Genomic DNA, 22,650 nt, shown 5'->3' on the forward strand with positions numbered 1-22,650 from the left:
ATTAGCATTTCCAATTAACTTTCTTTCTGTTGTTTGCATCTGATTTCCTGTGTGTGTCTCACACTGTGTATCAGAAGCAAGGCACAGAAGGGCGGTGTCAAATCAGTGCTAGATGTAAATTAATGTTGCTACTATCTACATTAAATAACACAATGTGCACAAAACTGCAACTTAATTTAGCAAACTACATGAAGCACACAATAATTGTTCTTCATTGGAACTTTGCACAAATCAGGACCTGTTGCACCTTGAAAATTAAAGCCATAGGACTGAATTTCTAGTTGATTAAGTTTATGTGCTTTTTTTAAAGATAATTAGAAATACATTAATGAAAATCAGCCATCATAAAATGAACACATTCAGCTAGTGTGAAGCAAACAAAACTGAAACAAAAATGTGCAGGACAATGTTTCCAATAAATGTCATGTAAAACATGAAATTGCATTTTAACAATAGAAAATAATAGGCTGTCTCAAGCTTGGTTCTTTTAAGCAAGTAGAGGTGATTATTTTTGCATATGTTGACACTAACAGGATAACTTATAACCTAATGCCAAGAGAAAGATAGTAACAATTCCCTTGGCAAAGGGACTGGATACTAGCCTATCCCTACAATTGACCCCAATTTTATCTCCAGGATTATTATTCTACACACTTACAATTAGATCTGGAAAAAATACAAGGGTCAGAGAGAAAATAAAAAATAATTATTTGCTTGCAGACGAGCTTATTTGTAGCATATATTTAACAGCATACATTCTCTGAAGATTTACATTTACAAGAGTAAATAATGACGTTAAATGATGACAGAGGGCATTCCAGTCTCATACTTCAATCTAAAGAAATGGAAGGGGGCGGACGTTAAACTATTAGCAATGACATAGACCTCAAGATAATTACTGATCACCGGAATCTGAATAAATGCGGGCCAATCCAAGTCAATGAAGAACATATGAGAAAGACCTTCCATTTAATGAGCTTTGGCAACAAAGGGAAGGAACTCATGAGCTAAGAGTCTTTTGCCTGTGGCATACCTACAGGGAATTTTTGATGGAAACGTTCAGAAATCTTGTTAAATTTCAGCAGTCTTCATGGGAATCATGATTATCATAATAAGAATATGTACTGCACATGTGAAAATTGGTCTATATTTTACTGTTAAGTGATTATGTGATTCAAAATAATCTCATACTTGAGATTTTATGGACTCAAAAGTCTGGTGAACAGCAAGTTTAAACTGTTAAATGATAAAGATAGTGTTATGACCGAAGTAGTAAGTGACTACAATACATTTGAGAGAACTGAGTACTTTGGGGAGTTCTACACATGACAATGCTCAGTTTTATGTTTTTCTCCCCACTGCTCTCAATTCAAAGTTAAACTAAATCAGTATGTGCAATGGTTCTATTGATTTCTGTGGATTTTTAGACAAAGGTGGAGACAGAACCAAGCTCATATTATCATGATACTTGACATCGCATAAAGTAACAACACATGTCATTTATTCTTATGGCTACACATTTCGGATTTTGTTTCCAAGGTCTGTACTGTGAGGAATGAGTAAGCAGGAAACATCTGTTTTCTTAAAATATTAATGCATTCATTAAGGCCTCAGTCCACTTTGTTTTGAGTTTCTCACTGGCCTCTCTGCACCAGCTGGTCTCATGTCTATTGGTTTCAATGAAGCAGTAATGCATTTGGAACTCAGAGATACAGTATATAACACCACATTTGCAACTAGCACTTCACTTTGGCCATGTATTTGTCTTACAATTAGTCATTAGGCCATTAAGTTCAAGGTAAACAGCTGCCTACTTACTCTGAGTGCTTAACAATTACCATTGAAAGTTTCGCTTTAACAAATGCACCTTGGGGCGGGTGGGGGGGGGATGGTGTAGCAGTTTGAAATGCTGTTCCACAGCCCCAGGGACTTGGACTAGATTCTGACTTCTGAACTTTCCCTATTGCCTTAATAACTTTACTGGGATAAATAATATCACATTCATTGATGTAAGGCATTCACTCATTTCAGGACGTACATGAGATTGACTGCTCTCTGAACTGCAATAATGTCTGTAGAAAGTTCCAAAAGCAATAGAGAGCCTTGAATAAGCTATGTATCCTTGAAGAGTTCCTTATAATACAAACGATGGCACATAACTTCCCTTTGGACTCGGAAGCAATTTGATAAGGCAGAACCAAGTTGAGGCAAGGCAGCAGACCATCGCCAACAATGAGGAAGACCCAAAATTCAATTTATTTATGTGCCGGGCTGAATTGCAAAGGTCAGATACAAGCTGAATCGAGGCGACAGGGTCCAGGCCACAGAGCATTTTGAAGTGACTGAATGCAATATCTGGCCGATTTAGGCACCAGGCCAGATTGGAAAGGTCAGGGTGTTCAGGCCTGAGGTGAAGGACGGACTAGTTCAGCCCTCTGCTCTGAGAAGTTTCCTCTACTCTATGCTGAACTAAGGGTCTGTGCACTTCAGTTCTCAACATGATTTGCTTGCATTTATCATTTGCATAATTTGTTTTTCTCCCCCCTTTTCTATACTTTGGGTATTCAATGGTCTTTTTATTTACAAATGTTCGTAATTAGTTCTTTTTGGTTTCTTTATTCTGTGGCTGCCTGTTAGGAGTCGACTCTCCAGGTTGTACAGTGTATACATACTTTGATAATAAATGTACCCTGAACTTTGAACTTTGACAAGTACAATGTGTACATGTTCATTCTGTACACTTTGGGGTTTACTAAAGGTTAAAAACCCATTGAAATATATATAAATTACACTTTGTGTGCTATGGCGTACCACATTGAAGACAGTGCTGTACATATAGAAGGTATATAGATAATACTTGTGCAGTGTATCTGAGAGTTGAATGAACCCACTGCATATATTTTTTGTTCTTTTTTGATTCCATTGTTTCTCTATATACTCTGCATTACTGCGATTTGAAGTAAAGAATGAGCACTTTTGAACATTCGTTACAAATTAGCAATGAGGATAGAAGATGAACAAGAAAAAATGTTTTTTGAGTGGTGAATGAGCATGAGTAAATAATTTGTGGAATGAGCCTGAAAATCTCCGTCTTCTTATTTAAACATTGACCTTGCTTAGTTTAAGTCCTTAACAAATACCGTGGAGACAAAATAGTTAGTACATATGAAACACGGGAGAAATGGTAACATAGCAAGGATTAGTTCTTCTGTTGTAGGAAGTCTAGCAAGAGGACAAAATGGTTGCTAATAATCAAGCCCTGAACGTTAGAAGCTTTTGTGTATTCATCAGCATCATGAATCTTATGGTTCTTGCCAACAATATTTTGCTTACAACACACTTTGCTTATCAAACTGTAGCCAGGTTACAAGGATCATTTCAATCAAAAGCTTTTTTGGAAATCAGAGAGAACTGCAAACTTGGAACTCGGAATCAGAAGTCAAACAGAACTGTCAATGTGTCTCATTAAAGGATATGTTTCAGCTCTGCAACTTTGGCATACCTTAGAATGCCTGCTGCATAACAAGTTTATTTGTTGGCTAATCATTGAGCTAATTCAATCCAAGTTATTGAACAGACAGGATTTCACATTTGAGCTTGGATGCAAACTTGAAAGAACTTTGGAAGGAACAATGAGAAATGCTAAAGAGTTTTGCTCAAAGCCAGATAAAAATACTTCACAAGCAGGAGAAAATCTGCAGGTGCTGGAAATCAAAGGAATACACACAATATCATGGAGGAACTCAGCAGGACAGGCAGCATCCATGGAAAAAAGTAAACAGTTGATGCTTTGGACCGAGACCCTTCATTATTCAGGAATAATGAAGTCTCGGCCCAAAACATAGACTATTTACTCTTTTCCATAGATGCTGCCAGCTATGCTGAGTTCGTCCAGAATTTTGTGTGTAAAAATACTTTACTTTATATTCACTGAGTAATAATGAAGGCTAGAGTTCCAATGCAGAATATGAAGCAAATAAATGACAGTGGGGTGAATTAGCTATGTGGAAGCCACCCACTGCAGAATTTTGAATGGCAATCTATTTCATCAGCTGAGAAAAGAACACAAATCCTCAGCATATATGTCTAAATCCAAGGTAGTGAATCAAAACAATTCCAATACACTTATAATACCTTGCTCTTTGAACTCAAGAGGCCATTCCAGGAATGTAAGTGCTATTTGTATTGGTCTGGATGCATTCCATAGAAAGTTGCAGAAATGAAGTTTTTTTTCAGTATTTAGGTGTGTGTAATGATCAGTCAGTTGCATCCTCTTCAATTCATGCATAGCTGATGTAATACCCTGGTTCATATTTTTACTGTTATGCTGTAGGTATTTAATTTAGCTGTTCTGCTGGCAGGCTGTTTGGGTTATTGTTGAAGATAAGGAATCTGTGCCATCCAATTAGGATGGTAGAATTAGGGAGAGGTATTCTTGGTGAGGTACACTAAGGTTGTTCTTGGGGTTTTTTTTGGTTTGGCGGGAGATGAAGAGAGAAATGGTCATAGGATACAACCCAGTGGGAGACTGACTTGTTCAAGATGGATTGTGAGCGACGTTTGGAAGGTGGTGTGGGCATTCACACTGACCGAGGGCCCAGACCGTGAGCAACAGAGAGGTTCAAGATGCACTCCAACTCATGCACATTTGACTCTTTAATTAAAATGGACCCCTTTCTTGTTGTTTTTCTTTACTAATCCTTTAATTAAGTTAAGATTCATAAATATAATTCCTTTCATCGTATGCAGTGTACTGTCTGTTATCTCATGGCACCAATTTGTAACAGGGTCGTAAATTACACGGCATCTACACAAACCAGGGTTTGGAATGGGAGAGCCGTCTCAGTCAGGTGGTTTCATTGTGGGGGGCTTGTCCGGGATCGATTTCATCGGATGCTGTATGATTGCCCTGAGCACTGATCCAGTGGGTCGTGTGTTTAAACCTGTGTTATACTACTGTCCGGTAAAGTGATTATGATACGTGGTTATGGACGCTGCAGGGGTTGAACGGTGGTGCGAATCCATGGGGATACCGTTTACAAATGCATGTGTATTAAGTGGGGCAGGCATTCGTATTCCTGATGAATTGTTAATTCAAATTTTAATTATCGTTAAATCAGTAGGAGCAGTTACGATTGTGGGGTAGAGGTCTGATAAAGGGGTGGAGGTTCTGATAAAGGGCAGGGAGAGGCTTTGTTTTAGTTCAGACTTGCATTGACATATTGGCAGTGGAATTGCTTGGTACTACTGGGGGCCTGGGTTGTCTGTACATTGTGGGAAGAGGGGAGTGAAGGCGAGCATGCTGAATCAGAAGCTGAGTTTCCCGTAGCTGGGGGCAGAGACTTCAAAGACAAGTTGCTCATGTTTCTGCGGAGTGAGGGGAAGGAGTAGTCTAATTTGGGAGTTATAATGAGTCATCCAGAGAGGGGTAAGCATTCTGAGTTGATATTGACCCTTACCTCCCTGGCGAATAAATGACAAAGTGCACAGGTGGGGCGGGGGGTCCTAGTTATTGAAAGCTGAGAATGTTCTCAGGAGCGAAACCCACCCCCAAGGAGGAAGAGGAGTATGAGACTTGGGCGCAGCAGACCTCTTAGATGCTAGAAGAGTGGCAGTGCTCTGATGACAGCGATTGGTTGAAAGTTTGAAGGGGCCGGCTGCTGACAAAGCGAAATCCATAAAGACACAAACCCCCTTTGCTACCTCTGCGGGCTACATGCAAGTGCTAGAAAATGTCTTTGGTGCAAGGGAAAGCCCATTGGAGTTTATGATTGGGTTTCAGAACATATTTCAGGAGAAGGGGGAGAAACTTATCACCTATAATTTTTGGCTAGAGAGGCAGGTGAGTTGCTTGTGGCATAGAGGGGCCACTCAAATGGCTGAGGTGAATCAGTTGAGAATGAACCAAGTGGTGAAAGGTGCCCAGTCACAGGACTTGATCGCTTGGCGTCTCTGGATGTCTTGTAAGATGCGTCCCCTCCCTCGTTTGTCGAGGTGATCAGAGAAGTAAGAAGGAGGAGAATGCGATGGAGGTGTGGAAGGCCTCTGTCAGCAGGGTACAGTCCTCGGCAGTAGTCCCCTTGGCTGAGTAGGCCTCTTGGTGGATGCTCCAGAAGACCACAAAGAGGAGTTGGACATGCCTGCTGGGGTACTGGTGAGGCCTGAACTGCAGAGGCCCTTGGTTGTACAGGTGAATAGGATGACAGTGAGTGTTAGGAACACTTCAGAGCGGGAGGTCACCCTCAGGCGGGGGATGCCAATGGTGCACCTCTTCCCAGTGACGGTAATGTCTAATGTCCCTGTGAGACAAGCCAGGGAGATACTTTCTCCGAAAAGATGAAAGATGACTGCCAAGTCATTCAACTCTGGGGACTCCCTGGAACCTGTGGGTTGGAAGAGGAGGTTGATAGAGAAAATGTTGAAGCTGGAAGAAGTCTTTGACCAGTTTGGTGTGGGTTTTTCCAAGAGCACTCGCCACACCATTCGGGTGACGGAGGACACCTGTTCAGAGAAAGATTGCGGCAACTGGCACCTGCAGAGGTGGAGGATGTTTGGCAGCATCTGTGGAGGTTGAAGGAAGCTGGGATCATCACTGAGTCCAGAAGCCCTTAGGCATCTCCAATAGTGGTGGTCAGGAAGAAGAATGGGAAGGTATGGACGTGTGTGGACTATCAGACTCTGAGCAAGTGTACAGTCTCCGACCAGTTTATAGTCCCAAGAATCAAGGATGCACTGGCCTGCCTGAGTGGTGCGAAGTGGTTCAGTGTGCTGAACTTGAGGAGTGGGTGTTACCAGATCCCCATGAATGAAACTGATGAAGAGAAGATGGAATTCATAGGTCCACTGGGATTCTTCCAGTTCAAAAGGATGCCCCAAGGCATATCAGGCACCCTTACAACTTTCCAGTGTGTCATGGAGAAAATGGTGTGGGATATGAACTTGTTTGATGTATTGGTGTACCTGGATGATCTCATAGTGTGCGGGGCCACCATGGAGGAACATGAAGTGAGGCTACTGAAGGTAGTGGGCTGCCTGAAAGCTGAAGGGTTAAAACTTTCCCTGGACAAGTGCTAGTTCTGCAAGACGTGTCAACTGTGTTGGGCACATAGTCTCATGGGATGGAGCAGCACAGCTGATAGCGGGCATCCACTGTGGCCAAAGTGTTATGTGAGATTTGTGTGTGGCTTCCGTCGGTCGTGGTCGACTCTGGGTACAGCACCTCTGTTAGTCACTGGGAGTGGCCTCTCCAGGGAGCAAGCCAGGGCAGGGTTGATATGGAGATCCATCTGTTGCCCATGCAGTGGGACCCCTGTCTCCATGCTGATGACAGGTCTAAAGGAACGAAGAGAAGTCGATACGGTTTGGTGCCAGCATCATCGCAGGACTTGCCGTGCCGGTTCTGGGTACAGCAGCCAGCCACATTCGGGACTCCAACTCCGGGTTTTTCCTCGGGGTTTACTCCCAAAGCCTTTTCTGTGAACAGGTGTAACTGCAAGGTAGCGGAGGTTTGAAATCGGAGTTATCCCTCTCCTGGATGAGCTACCATCCATGGTTAACGAGCCCCATCTGCCCGGTGCAACTGGTTTTAAGGCGCCAGTGGCCCGCCTTTGCCCCTTCTCCTGTCAGTGAGAACAGCTCCACCGGGCATAAGAACTATGCTACATGTGAAGGCCAGGAGCTGGACTTGGTTGTCAGAGGCTGTTTGAGATGCACGCCATGAAGAACATTTGTTTAGCAGTGGGAGCTCGTCGCCAATACCACCCTTCGGCTATGACTACCTTTGGAACTTTATGGGAGAAGTATTTCATTTATTATAGCCTCCCCATGCGAATACATAGCAATCATGGATGGGATTTCGAGAGTAGGCTCATACATGAGTTACTGAGCATACTTGGAGTTGAGAAGTCGAGGACGATGCTTTATCATCTGCAGGGTGATTCCCAGCCCGAGAGGTTCAATCGGACCTTGCTAGACATGCTCGGAACCTTGGAGATCAGCAAAAAGAACAAGTGGAGTCAACATATTGGACATCTGGTCCACTGCTACAACTGTACACAGAATGAAGCTACTGAGTACTCGCTACATTATCTGAATTTTGGACACAAGGCGAAGTTGCCCATTGACCTTGGTTTTGGGACTGGCAAGGAAGGTCTACCGCAGAAGACCTACCTGTAGTATGTGTCTGATATAACAATGAGCTGAAAAAGGCTTATGAGTTAGCTGAGATTTTGACTACCAAGCAGAATCAAGGAAATAAGAGGAGGTGTGATCAAAAGGTTAGGTTATGTCTTGAGACCAAGTCCGCATAAAGAACTTGGGGCTTCCTGGGAAGCATAAGTCGGCTGACTGCTGAGCGGCTATGCCCGGGGTAGTGGAGAGTCGGATGCCAAACGTACCAATTTTCCAGGTGAAACCGAAGGATAGTAAAGGGCCTGTCAAAATTCTCCATTGGAACCACCAAGAGTTGCGTGTTGACCCAGGGCCTGACCTGGACCCTACACCTACTAAGAGGATTCTGCAGCGATGTGGGGAGACTAAAGGACCAGGAGCAGGAAGTAATAGATTGGCCCCCACCCCTGACTGGGATACGGACTCAGAGGATGAGAAAATGGGGGTGTAGTAAATGCTGCCTTTTGCCAACTCCCCACTAATTGAGGAAGAGGCAGGTGAAATGGGGGGGGGGGGAGATTAACAGTGCTCAGGCAGGCTTGCAGCTGGACCATGAAGGGGGGCTGTGTTCTAAAGTAACAAGAGATGAAGTTGAGCTCAACCAGGTGGCAGAGCAGTCCCCGTTGTGGAAAGGCACGAGTAATAGACTGGGGGAGGCCTCGCCAGGTAGACCAGAAGTATCCCAAGGAGCATCTGAAACTGAAGAAGTAGATGATTGGATAAGGAGGTCTCAAAGAGCCAGGAGACCCCCAGATAGGCTGGCCTATGTAGCACCAGGGGAACAGAGGGCTATGACTATCCCCCTATTGAGATATGTCACTACCATTTACAAATGGATTCAAGGTCTGATATCACAAAATTCCTTTGAAAATGGTGTTATTAATGATGGGATAATGAATTATTTACAAGTCATGAAGACATGACAATTTTGGTGGGGGGAGAGTGTAATGGTTCATATTTTTACTGTTATACTGTATGCATTTCATTTAGCAGTTCTGTAACAGCAGTCTGTTCTGTTGGCAGCCTGTTTGGGTTATTGTTGAAGATACCAATTGGGATGTTAGAATTAGGGGGAGGTTTTCTTGGTGAGGGAAACTAAGGTCGGTCTTGGGTCTTTTTTTGGTTCGGCAGGAGATGAAGAGAGAAGACACTGGGGAGAACCGGTCATAGGATGTGACCTGGTGAGAGACCTCTTTGTTTGAGATGGATTGTGAGCGACGTTCGGAAGGTGGTGTGTGGTTTCACGCAGACCGAGGACCCAGAGTGTGAGTGACAGAGAAGTTCAAGATGACCTCCAACTTGTAAACATTTGACTGTTTAATTAAAATGGACCCTTTTCTTTTTGTTTCTCTTTACTAGCCCTTGTAGCGGAGAGTTTAAATACCACGCGGAGAATTTAAATTGGCAGGTTTGCTACCGACGGCTCTCCTTTGGATCGGAACTACAGAGTGTCGTGGGAGCTGAATTCTGAAGGAAGGCAGTTTTTTTAAGAACTTCTTCGAGTGCAAGAAGGGCGAGACTGCGCAGGCACGTGACGTCAGCAGGACCGCGCGGAGAGTTTAAAAAGGAGACCACCCTATACAGCGGGCAGCGGATTGAGTAGTAGCAGAGTGTAGGGCTTTGGCTTCAACGGGCATCGGCGGTAAACGGGAAGAGGCGAAAGCGAAGCGTCAACTCTTTTTTTTTCCTTCCCCCCCACCCCTTTCGCAAATCGGCCAGGTCAGACAGGAATAGCAGGGCTCTCACAGCTAATGGTACGAGCTAACGACTTAAAAAGTTCGTCTGTTTGGCGAGGTAAGTAAGTGAGTACACTTATTTTTCCTGTTTCATCCCTGTAGAATTAGATAGCATGCCTGCAGGGTTAGTGCTTTGTTCAGGATGTCAGATGTGGGAATCCTGGGAGACTTCCAGCCTCCCTGATGGCCACATCTGCGCCAGGTGCACTGAGTTGCAGCTCCTCAGAGACTGTGTTAGGGATCTGGAGCTGCAGCTTGATGACCTACTGCTTATCAGGGAAAGTGAAGAGGTGATAGACAGGAGCTACAGGGAGGTAGTCATCCCTACGCTACAGGGGTCAGAAAACTGGGTCACTGTCAAGAGAGAGAAGGGAAATGCCCGGATAGTGGAGAGCACCCCTGTGGCTGTCCCCCTCAGCAACAAATATCTTGTTCTGGATGCTGTTGAGGGGGATGACCTGATGGGGGACGCCCACGGTGACCGGGTCTCTGGCACTGAGCCTGGTGCTGTTGTGCAGGAGAGAAGGAGGGAGAAGAGAAATGCAGTAGTCGTGCAGGATTCCATAGTCAGGGGAACAGACAGGAGATTCTGTGAGCCTGACAGAGATACTTGCATGGTGTGTTGCCTCCCAGGTGCCAGGGTACGGGATGTCTCGGATCGGGTCCTGAATATTCTAAAGGGGGAGGGTGAGCAGCCTGTTGCCTTGGTATATGTTGGTACCAATGACATAGATAGGACAAAGGAGGAGGTCCTGAAGAGAGATTTCCAGGAGTTAGGAAGGAAGCTGAGAAGCAGGACCTCCAGGGTAGTAATCTCGGGATTGCTACCTGTGCCACGTGCTAGCGAGGGCAAGAGTCGTTGGATCAGGCAGATGAATGCGTGGCTGAGAGACTGGTGTAGGGGGCAGGGCTTCAGATTCTTGGATAATTGGGATCTCCTGGGGGAAGTATGACCTGTTCAAAAAGGACAGGTTACACCTGAACCCGAAGGGGACCAATATCCTGGCAGGAAAGTTTAATAGAGCTTTTAGGGAGGGTTTAAACTAATTTGGCAGGGGGATGGGAACCGGAATGATAGAGCGGAGGAAGGGGAAAACAGAAATAAATCTAAGATAGTAAGCAGTAAAGATATCAGGAAAGACAGGCAGGTGATGGGGCAAATTTGTAGCCATTGGGATGAGTTGCAGTGCAATAAAGTTGCAGTGTCAAAGCAAAAAGTATCAAATACTAGTCTTAAGGTGTTGTACTTAAATGCACGCAGCATAAGGCATAAGGTGGATGATCTTGTTGTACAGCTACAGATTGGCAGGTATGATATTGTGGCCATCACTGAGACCTGGCTAAAGGATGCATGTCTCTGGGAGCTGAACGTCCAAGGATACACGGTGTTTCGGAAGGATAGGAAGGTAGGCAGAGGGGGAGGCGTGGCTTTATTGGTAAGAAATGATATTAAATCATTAGAAAGAGGTGATATGGGATCGGAAGATGCAGAATCTTTATGGGTTGAGCTAAGAAATAGCAGGGGTAAAAGGACCCTGATGGCAGTTATTTATAGGCCTCCAAACAGCTGCAGGGATGTGGACTACAAATTACAACTGGAAATAGAAAAGGCTTGTCAGAAGGGCAGTGTTATGATAATTGTGGGGGATTTTAACATGCGAGTAGATTGGGAAAATCAGGTCAGCACTGGATCTCAAGAGAGAGAATTTGTAGAATGTCTGTGAGATGGCTTTTTAGAACAGCTTGATGTTGAGCCTACTAGGGGATCGGCTGTACTGGATTGGGTATTGTGTAATGAACCGGAGGTGATTGGAGAGATTGAGGTGAAGGAACCCATAGGAGACAGTGATCATAACATGATTGAGTTCACTGTGAAATTTGAAAAAGAGAAGCCGAAATCTGATGTGTCGGTATTTCAGTGGAGTAAAGGAAATTACATTGGCATGAGAGAGGAACTGGCCAAAGTTGACTGGAAAGAGACACTGGTGGGAAAGACAGCAGAGCAGCAGTGGCTGGAGTTTATGCGAGAAATGAGGAATGTGCAAGACAGGTATATTCCAAAAAAGAAGAAATTTTCGAGTGGAAAAAGGATGCAACCGTGGTTGACAAGAGAAGTCAAAGCCAAAGTTAAAGCAAAAGAGAGGGCATACAAGGAAGCAAAAATTAGTGGGAAGAGAGAGGATTGGGAAGTTTTTAAAACCTTACAAAAGGAAACCAAGAAGGTCATTAAGAAAGAAAAGATTAACTATGAAAGGAAGCTAGCAAATGATATCGAAGAGGATACTAAAAGCTTTTTCAAGTATATAAAGAGTAAAAGACAGGTGAGAGTAGATATAGGACCAATAGAAAATGATGCTGGAGAAATTGTAATGGGAGATGAGGAGATGGCAGAGGAACTGAACAAGTATTTTGCAATAAACAACAGGAATTCTGCAGATGCTGGAAATTCAAGCAACATACATCAAAGTTGCTGGTGAACGCAGCAAGCCAAGCAGCATCTATAGGAAGAGGTTAGTCCTGACGAAGGGTCTCGGCCTGAAACGTCGACTGCGCCTCTTCCTATAGATGCTGCTTGGCCTGCTGCGTTCACCAGCAACTTTGATGTATGTTGCAAGTATTTTGCATCAGTCTTCACTGAGGAAGACAGCAGTATACCGAACACTCAAGGGTGGCAGGGAAGAGAAGTATGCGCAGTCACAATTATGACAGAGAAAGTACTCAGGAAGCTGAATAGTCTAAAGGTAGATAAATCTCCTGGACCAGATGGAATGCACCCTCGCGTTCTGAAGGAAGTAGCTGTGGAGATTGCGGAGGCATTAGTGATGATCGTTCAAAAGTCGATAGATTCTGGCATGGTTCCGGAGGACTGGAAGATTGCAAATGTCACTCCGCTATTTAAGAAGGGGGCAAGGAAGCAAAAAGGAAATTATAGACCTGTTAGCTTGACATCGGTGGTTGGGAAGTTGTTGGAGTCGATTGTCAAGGATGAGGTTACAGAGTACCTGGAGGCATATGACAAGATAGGCAGAACTCAGCATGGATTCCTTAAAGGAAAATCCTGCCTGACAAACCTATTACAATTTTTTGAGGAAATTACCAGTAGGCTAGACAAGGGAGATGCAGTGGATGTTGTATATTTGGATTTTCAGAAGGCCTTTGACAAGGTGCCACACATGAGGCTACTTAACAAGATAAGAGCCCATGGAATTACGGGAAAGTTACATACGTGGATAGAGCATTGGCTGATTGACAGGAAACAGAGAGTGGGAATAAAAGGATCCTATTCTGGTTGGCTGCCGGTTACCAGTGGTTTTCTGCAGGGATCAATGTTGGGGCCGCTTCTTTTTACATTGTACATCAACGATTTAGATTATGTAATAGATGGCTTTGTGGCTAAGTTTGCTGACGATACGAAGATAGGTGGAGGGGCCGGTAGTGCTGAGGAAACGGAGAGTCTGCAGAGAGACTTGGATAGATTGGAAGAATGGGCAGAGAAGTGGCAAATGAAGTACAATGTTGGAAAATGTATGGTTATGCACTTTGGCAGAAAAAATAAGCGGGCAGACTATTATTTAAATGGGGAAAGAATTCAAAGTTCTGAGATGCAACGGGACTTGGCAGTCCTCGTACAGGATACCCTTAAAGTTAACCTCCAGGTTGAGTCAGTAGTGAAGAAGGCAAATGCAATGTTGGCATTCATTTCTAGAGGAATAGAATATAGGAGCAGGGATGTGATGTTGAGGCACTATAAGGCGCTGGTGAGACCACACTTGGAGTTCTGTGGGCAGTTTTGGTCTCCCTATTTAAGAAAGGATGTGCTGACGTTGGAGAGGGTACAGAGAAGGTTCACTAGAATGATTCCGGGAATGAGAGGGTTAACATATGAGGAATGTTTGTCCGCTCTTGGACTGTATTCCTTGGAGTTTAGAAGAATGAGGGGAGACCTCATAGAAACATTTCGAATGTTAAAAGGCATGGACAGAGTGGATGTGGCAAAGTTTTTTCCCATGATGGGGAGTCTAGTACGAGAGGGCATGACTTAAGGATTGAAGGGCGCCCTTTCAGAACAGAAATGCGAAGAAATTTTTTTAGTCAGAGGGTGGTGAATCTATGGAATTTGTTGCCACGGGCAGCAGTGGAGGCCAAGTCATTGGGTGTATTTAAGGCAGAGATTGATAGGTATCTGAGTAGCCAGGGCATCAAAGGTTATGGTGAGAAGGCAGGGGAGTGGGACTAAATAGGAGAAAATGGATCATCTCATGATAAAATGGCGGAGCACACTCGATGGGCCGAATGGCCTACTTCTGCTCCTTTGTCTTATGGTCTTATGGTCTTATGGTCTTATGGTCTTTAGTTAAGTTAAGATTCATAAATATAATTCCTTTAATCATATGCAGTGTACTGTCTGTTATTCTCTGGCACTAATTTGTAACAGGGTGACAAATCACAAAGCATCCACGCAAACCGGGGTTTGAGGCAGGAGAGTGTCTCATTCTCATGAGTTTGGCGGGACCGGAGAGTATTCTCTATAGACTTACGCAGCCAAGAAAACCAGGAGGTTTCATTGACAAGAAAGTTATAGAATTATGAAATGTCGAACTTTATACATTTCCTAATGTAAGTTTGGATGCACTCCAGAGGTATTATTTGTAGAATGCATTGTAAGTTGAAGATGGCATTATAAATGGACAGAAATGTACTTTTGCTTGTAATCAAAAAAAAATGAAGGACATAAAGATTTCATAGCAAGAAGATGTAGACCTAAATTTGACATACTATTGAAGCCAGAAATGTTCATATCTAGCACTTTTACCATTAATGACCAGAGAGGAAAAAAAGGCCCCTAAGTAAAATTATAGTTAAAAGTGCAATAACATGAACAGCACTAGTCATATTTTTAAATAAATTCAACGAAGTGTTACATAGAAACATAGAAACATAGAAAATAGGTGCAGGAGTAGGCCATTCGGCCCTTCGAGCCTGCACCACCATTTATTATGATCATGGCTGATCATCCAACTCAGAACCCCGCCCCAGCCTTCCCTTCATACCCCCTGACCCCCGTAGCCACAAGGGCCATATCTAACTCCCTCTTAAATATAGCCAATGAACTGGCCTCAACTGTTTCCTGTGGCAGAGAATTCCACAGATTCACCACTCTCCGTGTGAAGAAGTTTTTCCTAATCTCGGTCCTAAAAGGCTTCCCCTCTATCCTCAAACTGTGGCCCCTCGTTCTGGACTTCCCCAACATCGGGAACAATCTTCCTGCATCTAGCCTGTCCAATCCCTTTAGGATCTTATACGTTTCAATCAGATCCCCCCTCAATCTTCTAAATTCCAACGAGTACAAGCCCAGTTCATCCAGTCTTTCTTCATATGAAAGTCCTGCCATCCCAGGAATCAATCTGGTGAACCTTCTTTGTACTCCCTCTATGGCAAGGATGTCTTTCCTCAGATTAGGGGACCAAAATTGCACACAATACTCCAGGTGTGGTCTCACCAAGGCCTTGTACAACTGCAGTAGTACCTCCCTGCTCCTGTACTCGAATCCTCTCACTATAAATGCCAGCATACCATTCGCCTTTTTCACCGCCTGCTGTACCTGCATGCCCACTTTCAATGACTGGTGTATAATGACACCCAGGTCTCGTTGCACCTCCCCTTTTCCTAATCGGCCACCATTCAGATAATAATCTGTTTTCCTATTTTTGCCACCAAAGTGGATAACTTCACATTTATCCACATTAAATTGCATCTGCCATGAATTTGCCCACTCACCCAACCTATCCAAGTCACCCTGCATCCTCTTAGCATCCTCCTCACAGCTAACACTGCCACCCAGCTTCGTGTCATCCGCAAACTTGGAGATGCTGCATTTAATTCCCTCATCCAAGTCATTAATATATATTGTAAACAACTGGGGTCCCAGCACTGAGCCTTGCGGTACCCCACTAGTCACTGCCTGCCATTCTGAAAAGGTCCCGTTTATTCCCACTCTTTGCTTCCTGTCTGCTAACCAATTCTCCACCCGCACCAATACCTTACCCCCAATACCGTGTGCTTTAAGTTTGCACACTAATCTCCTGTGTGGGACCTTGTCAAAAGCCTTTTGAAAATCCAAATATACCACATCCACTGGTTCTCCCCATCCACTCTACTAGTTACATCCTCAAAAAATTCTATGAGGTTCGTCAGACATGATTTTCCTTTCACAAATCCATGCTGACTTTGTCCGATCATTTCACCGCTTTCCAAATGTGCTGTTATCACATCCTTGATAACTGACTCCAGCAGTTTCCCCACCACCGATGTTAGGCTAACCGGTCTATAATTCCCCGGTTTCTCTCTCCCTCCTTTTTTAAAAAGTGGAGTTACATTAGCCACTCTCCAATCCTCAGGAACAAGTCCAGAATCTAATGAGTTTTGAAAAATTATCACTAATGCATCCACTGTTTTTTGGGCTACTTCCTTAAGCACTCTAGGATGCAGACCATCTGGCCCTGGGGATTTATCTGCCTTCAATCCCTTCAATTTACCTAACACCACTTCCCTATTGACATGTATTTCGCTCATTTCCTCCATCCCACTGGACCCTCTGTCCCCTACTATTTCTGGAAGATTATATATGTCCTCCTTAGTGAAGACAGAACCAAAGTAATTATTCAATTGGTCTGCCATGTCCTTGCTCCCCATAATCAATTCACCTGTTTCTGTCTGCAGGGGACCTACATTTGTCTTTACCAGTCTTTTCCTTTTTACATATCTATAAAAGCTTTTACAGTCCGTTTTTATGTTCCCTGCCAGTTTTCTCTCATAATCTTTTTTCCCCTTCCTAATTAAGCCCTTTGTCCTCCTCTGCTGAACTCTGAATTTCTCCCAGTCCTCAGGTGAGCCACTTTCTCTGGCTAATTTGTATGCTACTTCTTTGGAATTGATACTATCCCTAATTTCTCTTGTCAGCCACGGTGCACTACCTTCCTTGATTTATTCTTTTGCCAAACTGGGATGAACAATTTTTGTAGTTCATCCATGCAACTTTTAAATGCTTGCCATTGCATATCCACCGTCAATCCTTTAAGTGTCATTTGCCAGTCTATCTTAGCTAATTCACGTCTCATACCTTCAAAGTTACCCCTCTTTAAGTTCAGAACCTTTGTTTCTGAATTAACTATGTCACTCTCCATGTTAATGAAGAATTCCACCATATTATGGTCACTCTTACCCAAGGGGCCTCTCATGACAAGATCGCTAATTAACCCTTCCTCATTGCTCAAAACCCAGTCCAGAATAGCCTGCTCTCTAGTTGGTTCCTCGACATGTTGGTTCAAAAAACCATCCCGCATACATTCCAAGAAATCCTCTTCCTCAGCACCTTTACCAATTTGGTTCACCCAATCTACATGTAGATTGAAGTCACCCATTATAACTGCTGTTCCTTTATTGCACACATTTCTAATTTCCTGTTTAATACCATCTCCGACCTCACTACTACTGTTAGGTGGCCTGTACACAACTCCCACCAGCGTCTTCTGCCCCTTTGTGTTACGCAGCTCTACCCATATCGATTCCACATCTTCCCGGCTTATGTCCTTCCTTTCTATTGCGTTAATCTCTTCTTTAACCAGCAACGCCACCCCACCTCCCCTTCCTTCATGTCTATCCCTCCTGAATATTGAATATCCCTGAACGTTGACCTCCCATCCCTGGTCACCCTGGAGCCATGTCTCTGTGATCCCAACTATATCATAATCATTAATAACAATCTGCACTTTCAATTCATCCACCTTATTACGAATGCTCCTTGCATTGACACACAAAGCCTTCAGGCGCTCTTTTACAACTTCCTTAGCCCTTATACAATTATGTTGAAAAGTGGCCCTTTTTAATGCTTGCCCTGGATTTGTCGGCCTGCCACCTTTACTTTTCTCCTTAGTACTTTTTGCTTCTACCCTCACTTTACACCCCTCTGTCTCTCTGCACTGATTCCCATCCCCCTGTTGTGAACTAACCTCCTCACGCCTAGTCTCTTTAATTTGATTCCCACCCTCCAACCATTCTAGTTTAAACTCACCTCAGTAGCCCTCACTAATCTCCCTTCCAGGATATTGGTCCCCCTAGGATTCAAGTGTAACCCGTCCTTTTTGTACAGGTCACGCCTGTGCCAAAAGAGGTCCCAATGATCCAAAAACTTGAATCCCTGCCCCCTGCTCCAATCCCTCAGCCACGCATTTATCCTCCACCTCATTGCATTCCTACTCTCACTGTCGCGTGGCACAGGCAGTAATCCCAAGATTACTACCTTTGCGGTCCTTTTTCTCAACTCCCTTCCTAGCTCCCTATATTCTCCTTTCAGGACCTCATCCCTTTTCCTACCTTTGTCATTGGTACCTATATGTACCACAACCTCTGGCTCCTCACCCTCCCACTTCAGGATATCTTGGACACGATCAGAAATATCCTGGACCCTGGCACCAGGGAGGCAAACTACCATCCGGGTCTCTGGACTGCGTCCACAGAATCGCCTATCTGACCCCCTTACTATCGAGTCCCCTATCACAACTGCCCTCCTCTTCCTTGCCCTACCCTTCTGAGCTACAGGGCCAGACTCTGTGCCGGAGGCACGGCCACTGTCGCTTTCCCCGGGTAAGCTGTCCCCCCCCCCCAACAGTACTCAAACAGGAGTACCTGTTGTTAAGGGGCACAGCCACCGGGGTACTCCCTATTACCTGACTTTTCCCCTTCCCCCTCCTAACCGTGACCCACTTGTCTGCCTCCCGTGGCCCCGGCGTGACCATCTGCCTGCAACTCCTCTCTATCACCTCCTCGCTCTCCCTGACCAGACGAAGGTCATCGAGCTGCAGCTCCAGTTCCGTAACGCGGTCCCTTAGGAGCTGCATCTCGATGCACTTGGCGCAGATGTAGACGTCCGGGAGGCTTGGACCAACAAAAAGAGTATAGAGACCAGGAAAACTTGTTGATGAAATGTTGAAGACTTCAGGCAGATGCAATGTTTAGTTCCTGATGCCAATTGACTGCGATAAGCAAAGATTAGTTCAAAAATGAAGCTAATTGGAAAGGTATAGTATGCATGGATGCTTCTAAATCACTCTTAGATATATGATTAAGACAGTATGCAATCATATTTAAGGATATACCATGCACACTTTGAAAGGAAATATGCTCATATGCTTATCTAGGCAGCTGAATAACCAGTCCCATTTAATCATCAACCTATTCTACATCCATGATAAATCAGGTGGGAAAAGAATGAGATAAATTTAAATAAAATGTTCTTGTGAAGATAAGCTCAAGGGTCAAGGGAACATGATCTTTAAAAGTGCCCAAAACAAAAATGATAATTTGATTGTATGATGATTATAAGATGATATTGAATTAAGTAGATGATGATGTGTTGCCTATGTCATTAGATTTATAAGTCTAGTTACAAACAGCAACAGAAAGTAGGAACGGTAGGTTATTTGGCTCTTTGAGCCCGCTCTTCTAATCAATCCTGTTCTGATTGATCTTAAGTCTCTGCTTCATATTCATGCTCCCTTCTTATATCCTTGATACCTTTTTGCCTACTTACTTCATTCTTAAGTAACTGCAGTGACCTATCTACCTCCTTCTTATGATGTATATTTCGTCACTCAACAGAAACCGATGTTTCTTCTGAGCTGTTTTACATATCTGTTCAACTGGAAGTGAAGAAGGAGAGCCTCCCATATTTGACAATATGTGGAGCTTAATTCTTTTAGAAGTTAAATAATATATGGTTTGAAATTTTCACTGGAGCACTTTTATGCTGTGAAAGACATGATGTTAAATTTATAGATCATTTTCTGTGAAAATCAAGGTCATATATTAGTAGCCAAAATTCAGCAGTTATATAAATATAATAAATGCCTTGCAAAATGCATATTTGTAATTCCATATGAAGCAGTTTATCTTGGGATAAAAATAAATATACTGTAAATTGATGGTATGCAGTTTTAGAAAAAGTGGAAGGCAAGAAAACAATGAACTACTGAAGAAATCTTAGCTTTCTACCAGATCTTGCAGTAGTATCAACACCATTGCATCAATTACTGAAGAAGGACAATGAATTGAATTGGAGGATTGAACAGAAAGCAACATTTCCTTATACTGGAAGAAATATGTTAGAAGTTTTGATTTGTGGAACTACACCATAAAATACGTACTTTGAAATATGAGCCTGATTCTACAGATTATGAGTTAGGCACTGTAATCTGTCATGTAAATGGATGACAGGCAAGAATAACCAACAGAATTGGCATCACATGCATTCATGAAGAGTGAGAGAAGTTATCCATTTTCTCTCTGTCCCGCACTTTCCATTCTCTCTCACGCACAAGAGGCATAAAAGATTGTGCTTTGTGGCAAACAGCCAGATAAACTCAGCTGGACACGAAAACGACAGAATTCCCAAAGCAACCCCAGGCACCGAAGCAACTTAGAGTCCACTATTCTCAACGGCCCGGAACGTGCATTGCCGCACTGGCTGAGGGGTGACGGTCCAGCCCCGAGTAGATGTAAGCCGGAGTTTTTAGGCTGCTGGTTCAGATGAAAATCAGGTGCCCTAATCAAGGAGCCCAGTAGAACACGGGGAAAAGGAAATTAACTGAAATGAGGAGTCAGTGGGCTGGACGTTGACAGAACTGTGCTGAATTAAAAGAGGAAATTGAAAGACTAAAGAACATTAATAGGATATACATTGTTTCAGTAGTAAGATCTACAACTGGTATCATCCCAAAGTCACTACATAACAACATTAAACTATTAGGCCAACACAACAATAAATCCCCAAAAAGTCACAATACTAAACACCACAAGAATAGTCCAATAGTGTGCTTGGCTTGTCCTTACCTCAGGTTTTACCAGCATGAGCTGAAAAAAATATATAATAATAATAAATAAATTAACAATAATTATTGAGAATATAAGATGAAGAAATGTTGAATGTTGAATAGGTTGCAGGAACAGTTCAGTAATGGGATGATTGAAGTTATCTCTTTGTTTCAAGGGGGTAATAACTGTTCCTGAACCTGGTGGTGTGGGTCCTGAGGTTCCTATTCTTTCTTCCTGTTGGCCGCAATGAGAAGAGAGCATGGCCTGGATGGTGGGAGTCCTTGATGATGCATGCTGCTTTCCTGCGACAACGCTCCCTGTAGATGTGCTCAATGGTGTAAAGGTCTTTACCTTTGATGGACTGGGCTGTATCCACTACTATTTGTAGGCTTTTTCATTCAAGGGTATTGGTGGTTTCCATACCAGCCCGTGATTTAACTAGTCAGTGTACTCTCCACCACACATCTCTAAAAAATTGTCAAAGCTTCAGTTGACATGCCAAATCTGCATTGTTCTTCCCATAGTATAGAAACCAGAACTGACAACAGTACTCCTCATGAGAATAAACCTGAGCTCTTTAATTACTCAGTGTCACATTTTCATATTTGTAATCAGTTTAGTGTACTACACAAACCAAAGCAGGCTTTAGGTTGTAAATCAGAACTTTTGTTTTAATCCCGCTATGCAGTGTTTATTTTTTCTGACGTCATTTTTATCAATTATTTTTGAGGTCTGATTGAATTATCACTTCCTCAAACCCAGGAGTTAAGATTAGCAATAGACAATAAAGGCTTTCATTTGCTGGAAATGTTTTTATGTGTCACAAGTCCACTAAGTTAGAGCAGCAAGTTTGCAAAATCTTATAATTAATAGACCCAGTGATGATAATAGTTACAATGATATCTCTGTACCCAATCATTTGTACTTTTGCCTCCATTAGAAAATTCTGACAGCTCACTTGCCAAACCAAAAATCTGATTACAAAAATTCAGGTTGGCACCCGATAAATATTGAAAGTATACAGCACTGTAGCCGCTTTGACAAAATGTTCTTAAACTGAGGTGTGTTTGCTCAGTCTAGTTGGTATAAAAAATCTCAAGACATTATTTCAAATGGTAGCTAGTAACAGGATAAATAAAAAATTACCCTCTCTGTATATCATTATTGTCAGGTTAGTAGCAATTTGCCATTTGCGGCAACTTACTATGCACAAATTGGCAGCTGCATTTTCGAAGATACAGCAGTGATTATATCTCAAATGTACTTTATTGGCTCTGAAAAAGATTTTAGTGATTTATAGAGATGATGTTTTTGTTAGATTGAAATAATAAAGATAAATATTAATCAAAAATAATTTACTTGCTTTGAATCAATAGATATTGACTTCTTTATCTCCCTTATGAAACAAATTTTCAGATACATTTGCCTGCTGAGGCTCAAAAGGAGACTTTTTTTCAGTAAAACTTCAGATTACTAAACATGAGTGAATTTGCATCGACTCTGCCAATTGCATGATTTCAGTTGCTTATGGTTTTCAACTACATTTAATACAAGCTGTGGTAGGATGAACTTCAAATTGGACTGTTAGTACCAGTAAATACTACTAATTTAGACAAATGGACAGTCATCAATGCAGAGCAAAAAAAAACTCAAACTGTTAAAGAGTTAATCCACAAATTATTTTGCTAAGTAAAATAAATACTGTTAATTCTGGCAATAATAACATCAGCAGCAATATTGTCTCAAACTTCAGTTGCAAATATGTGTACTGAACTGGACTGTAAAAAGTTCTGCATATTTAGCATTGAGTCAGGATGTGGCTGCTGATTTATTACCATAATGTCAATGCAGCATGTCTCAGTTCCTAAACAAAGCG

The sequence above is a fragment of the Mobula hypostoma genome, chromosome 3, assembly GCF_963921235.1.
Source record: "Mobula hypostoma chromosome 3, sMobHyp1.1, whole genome shotgun sequence".
NCBI classification, from domain to species: Eukaryota; Metazoa; Chordata; class Chondrichthyes; order Myliobatiformes; family Myliobatidae; genus Mobula; species Mobula hypostoma.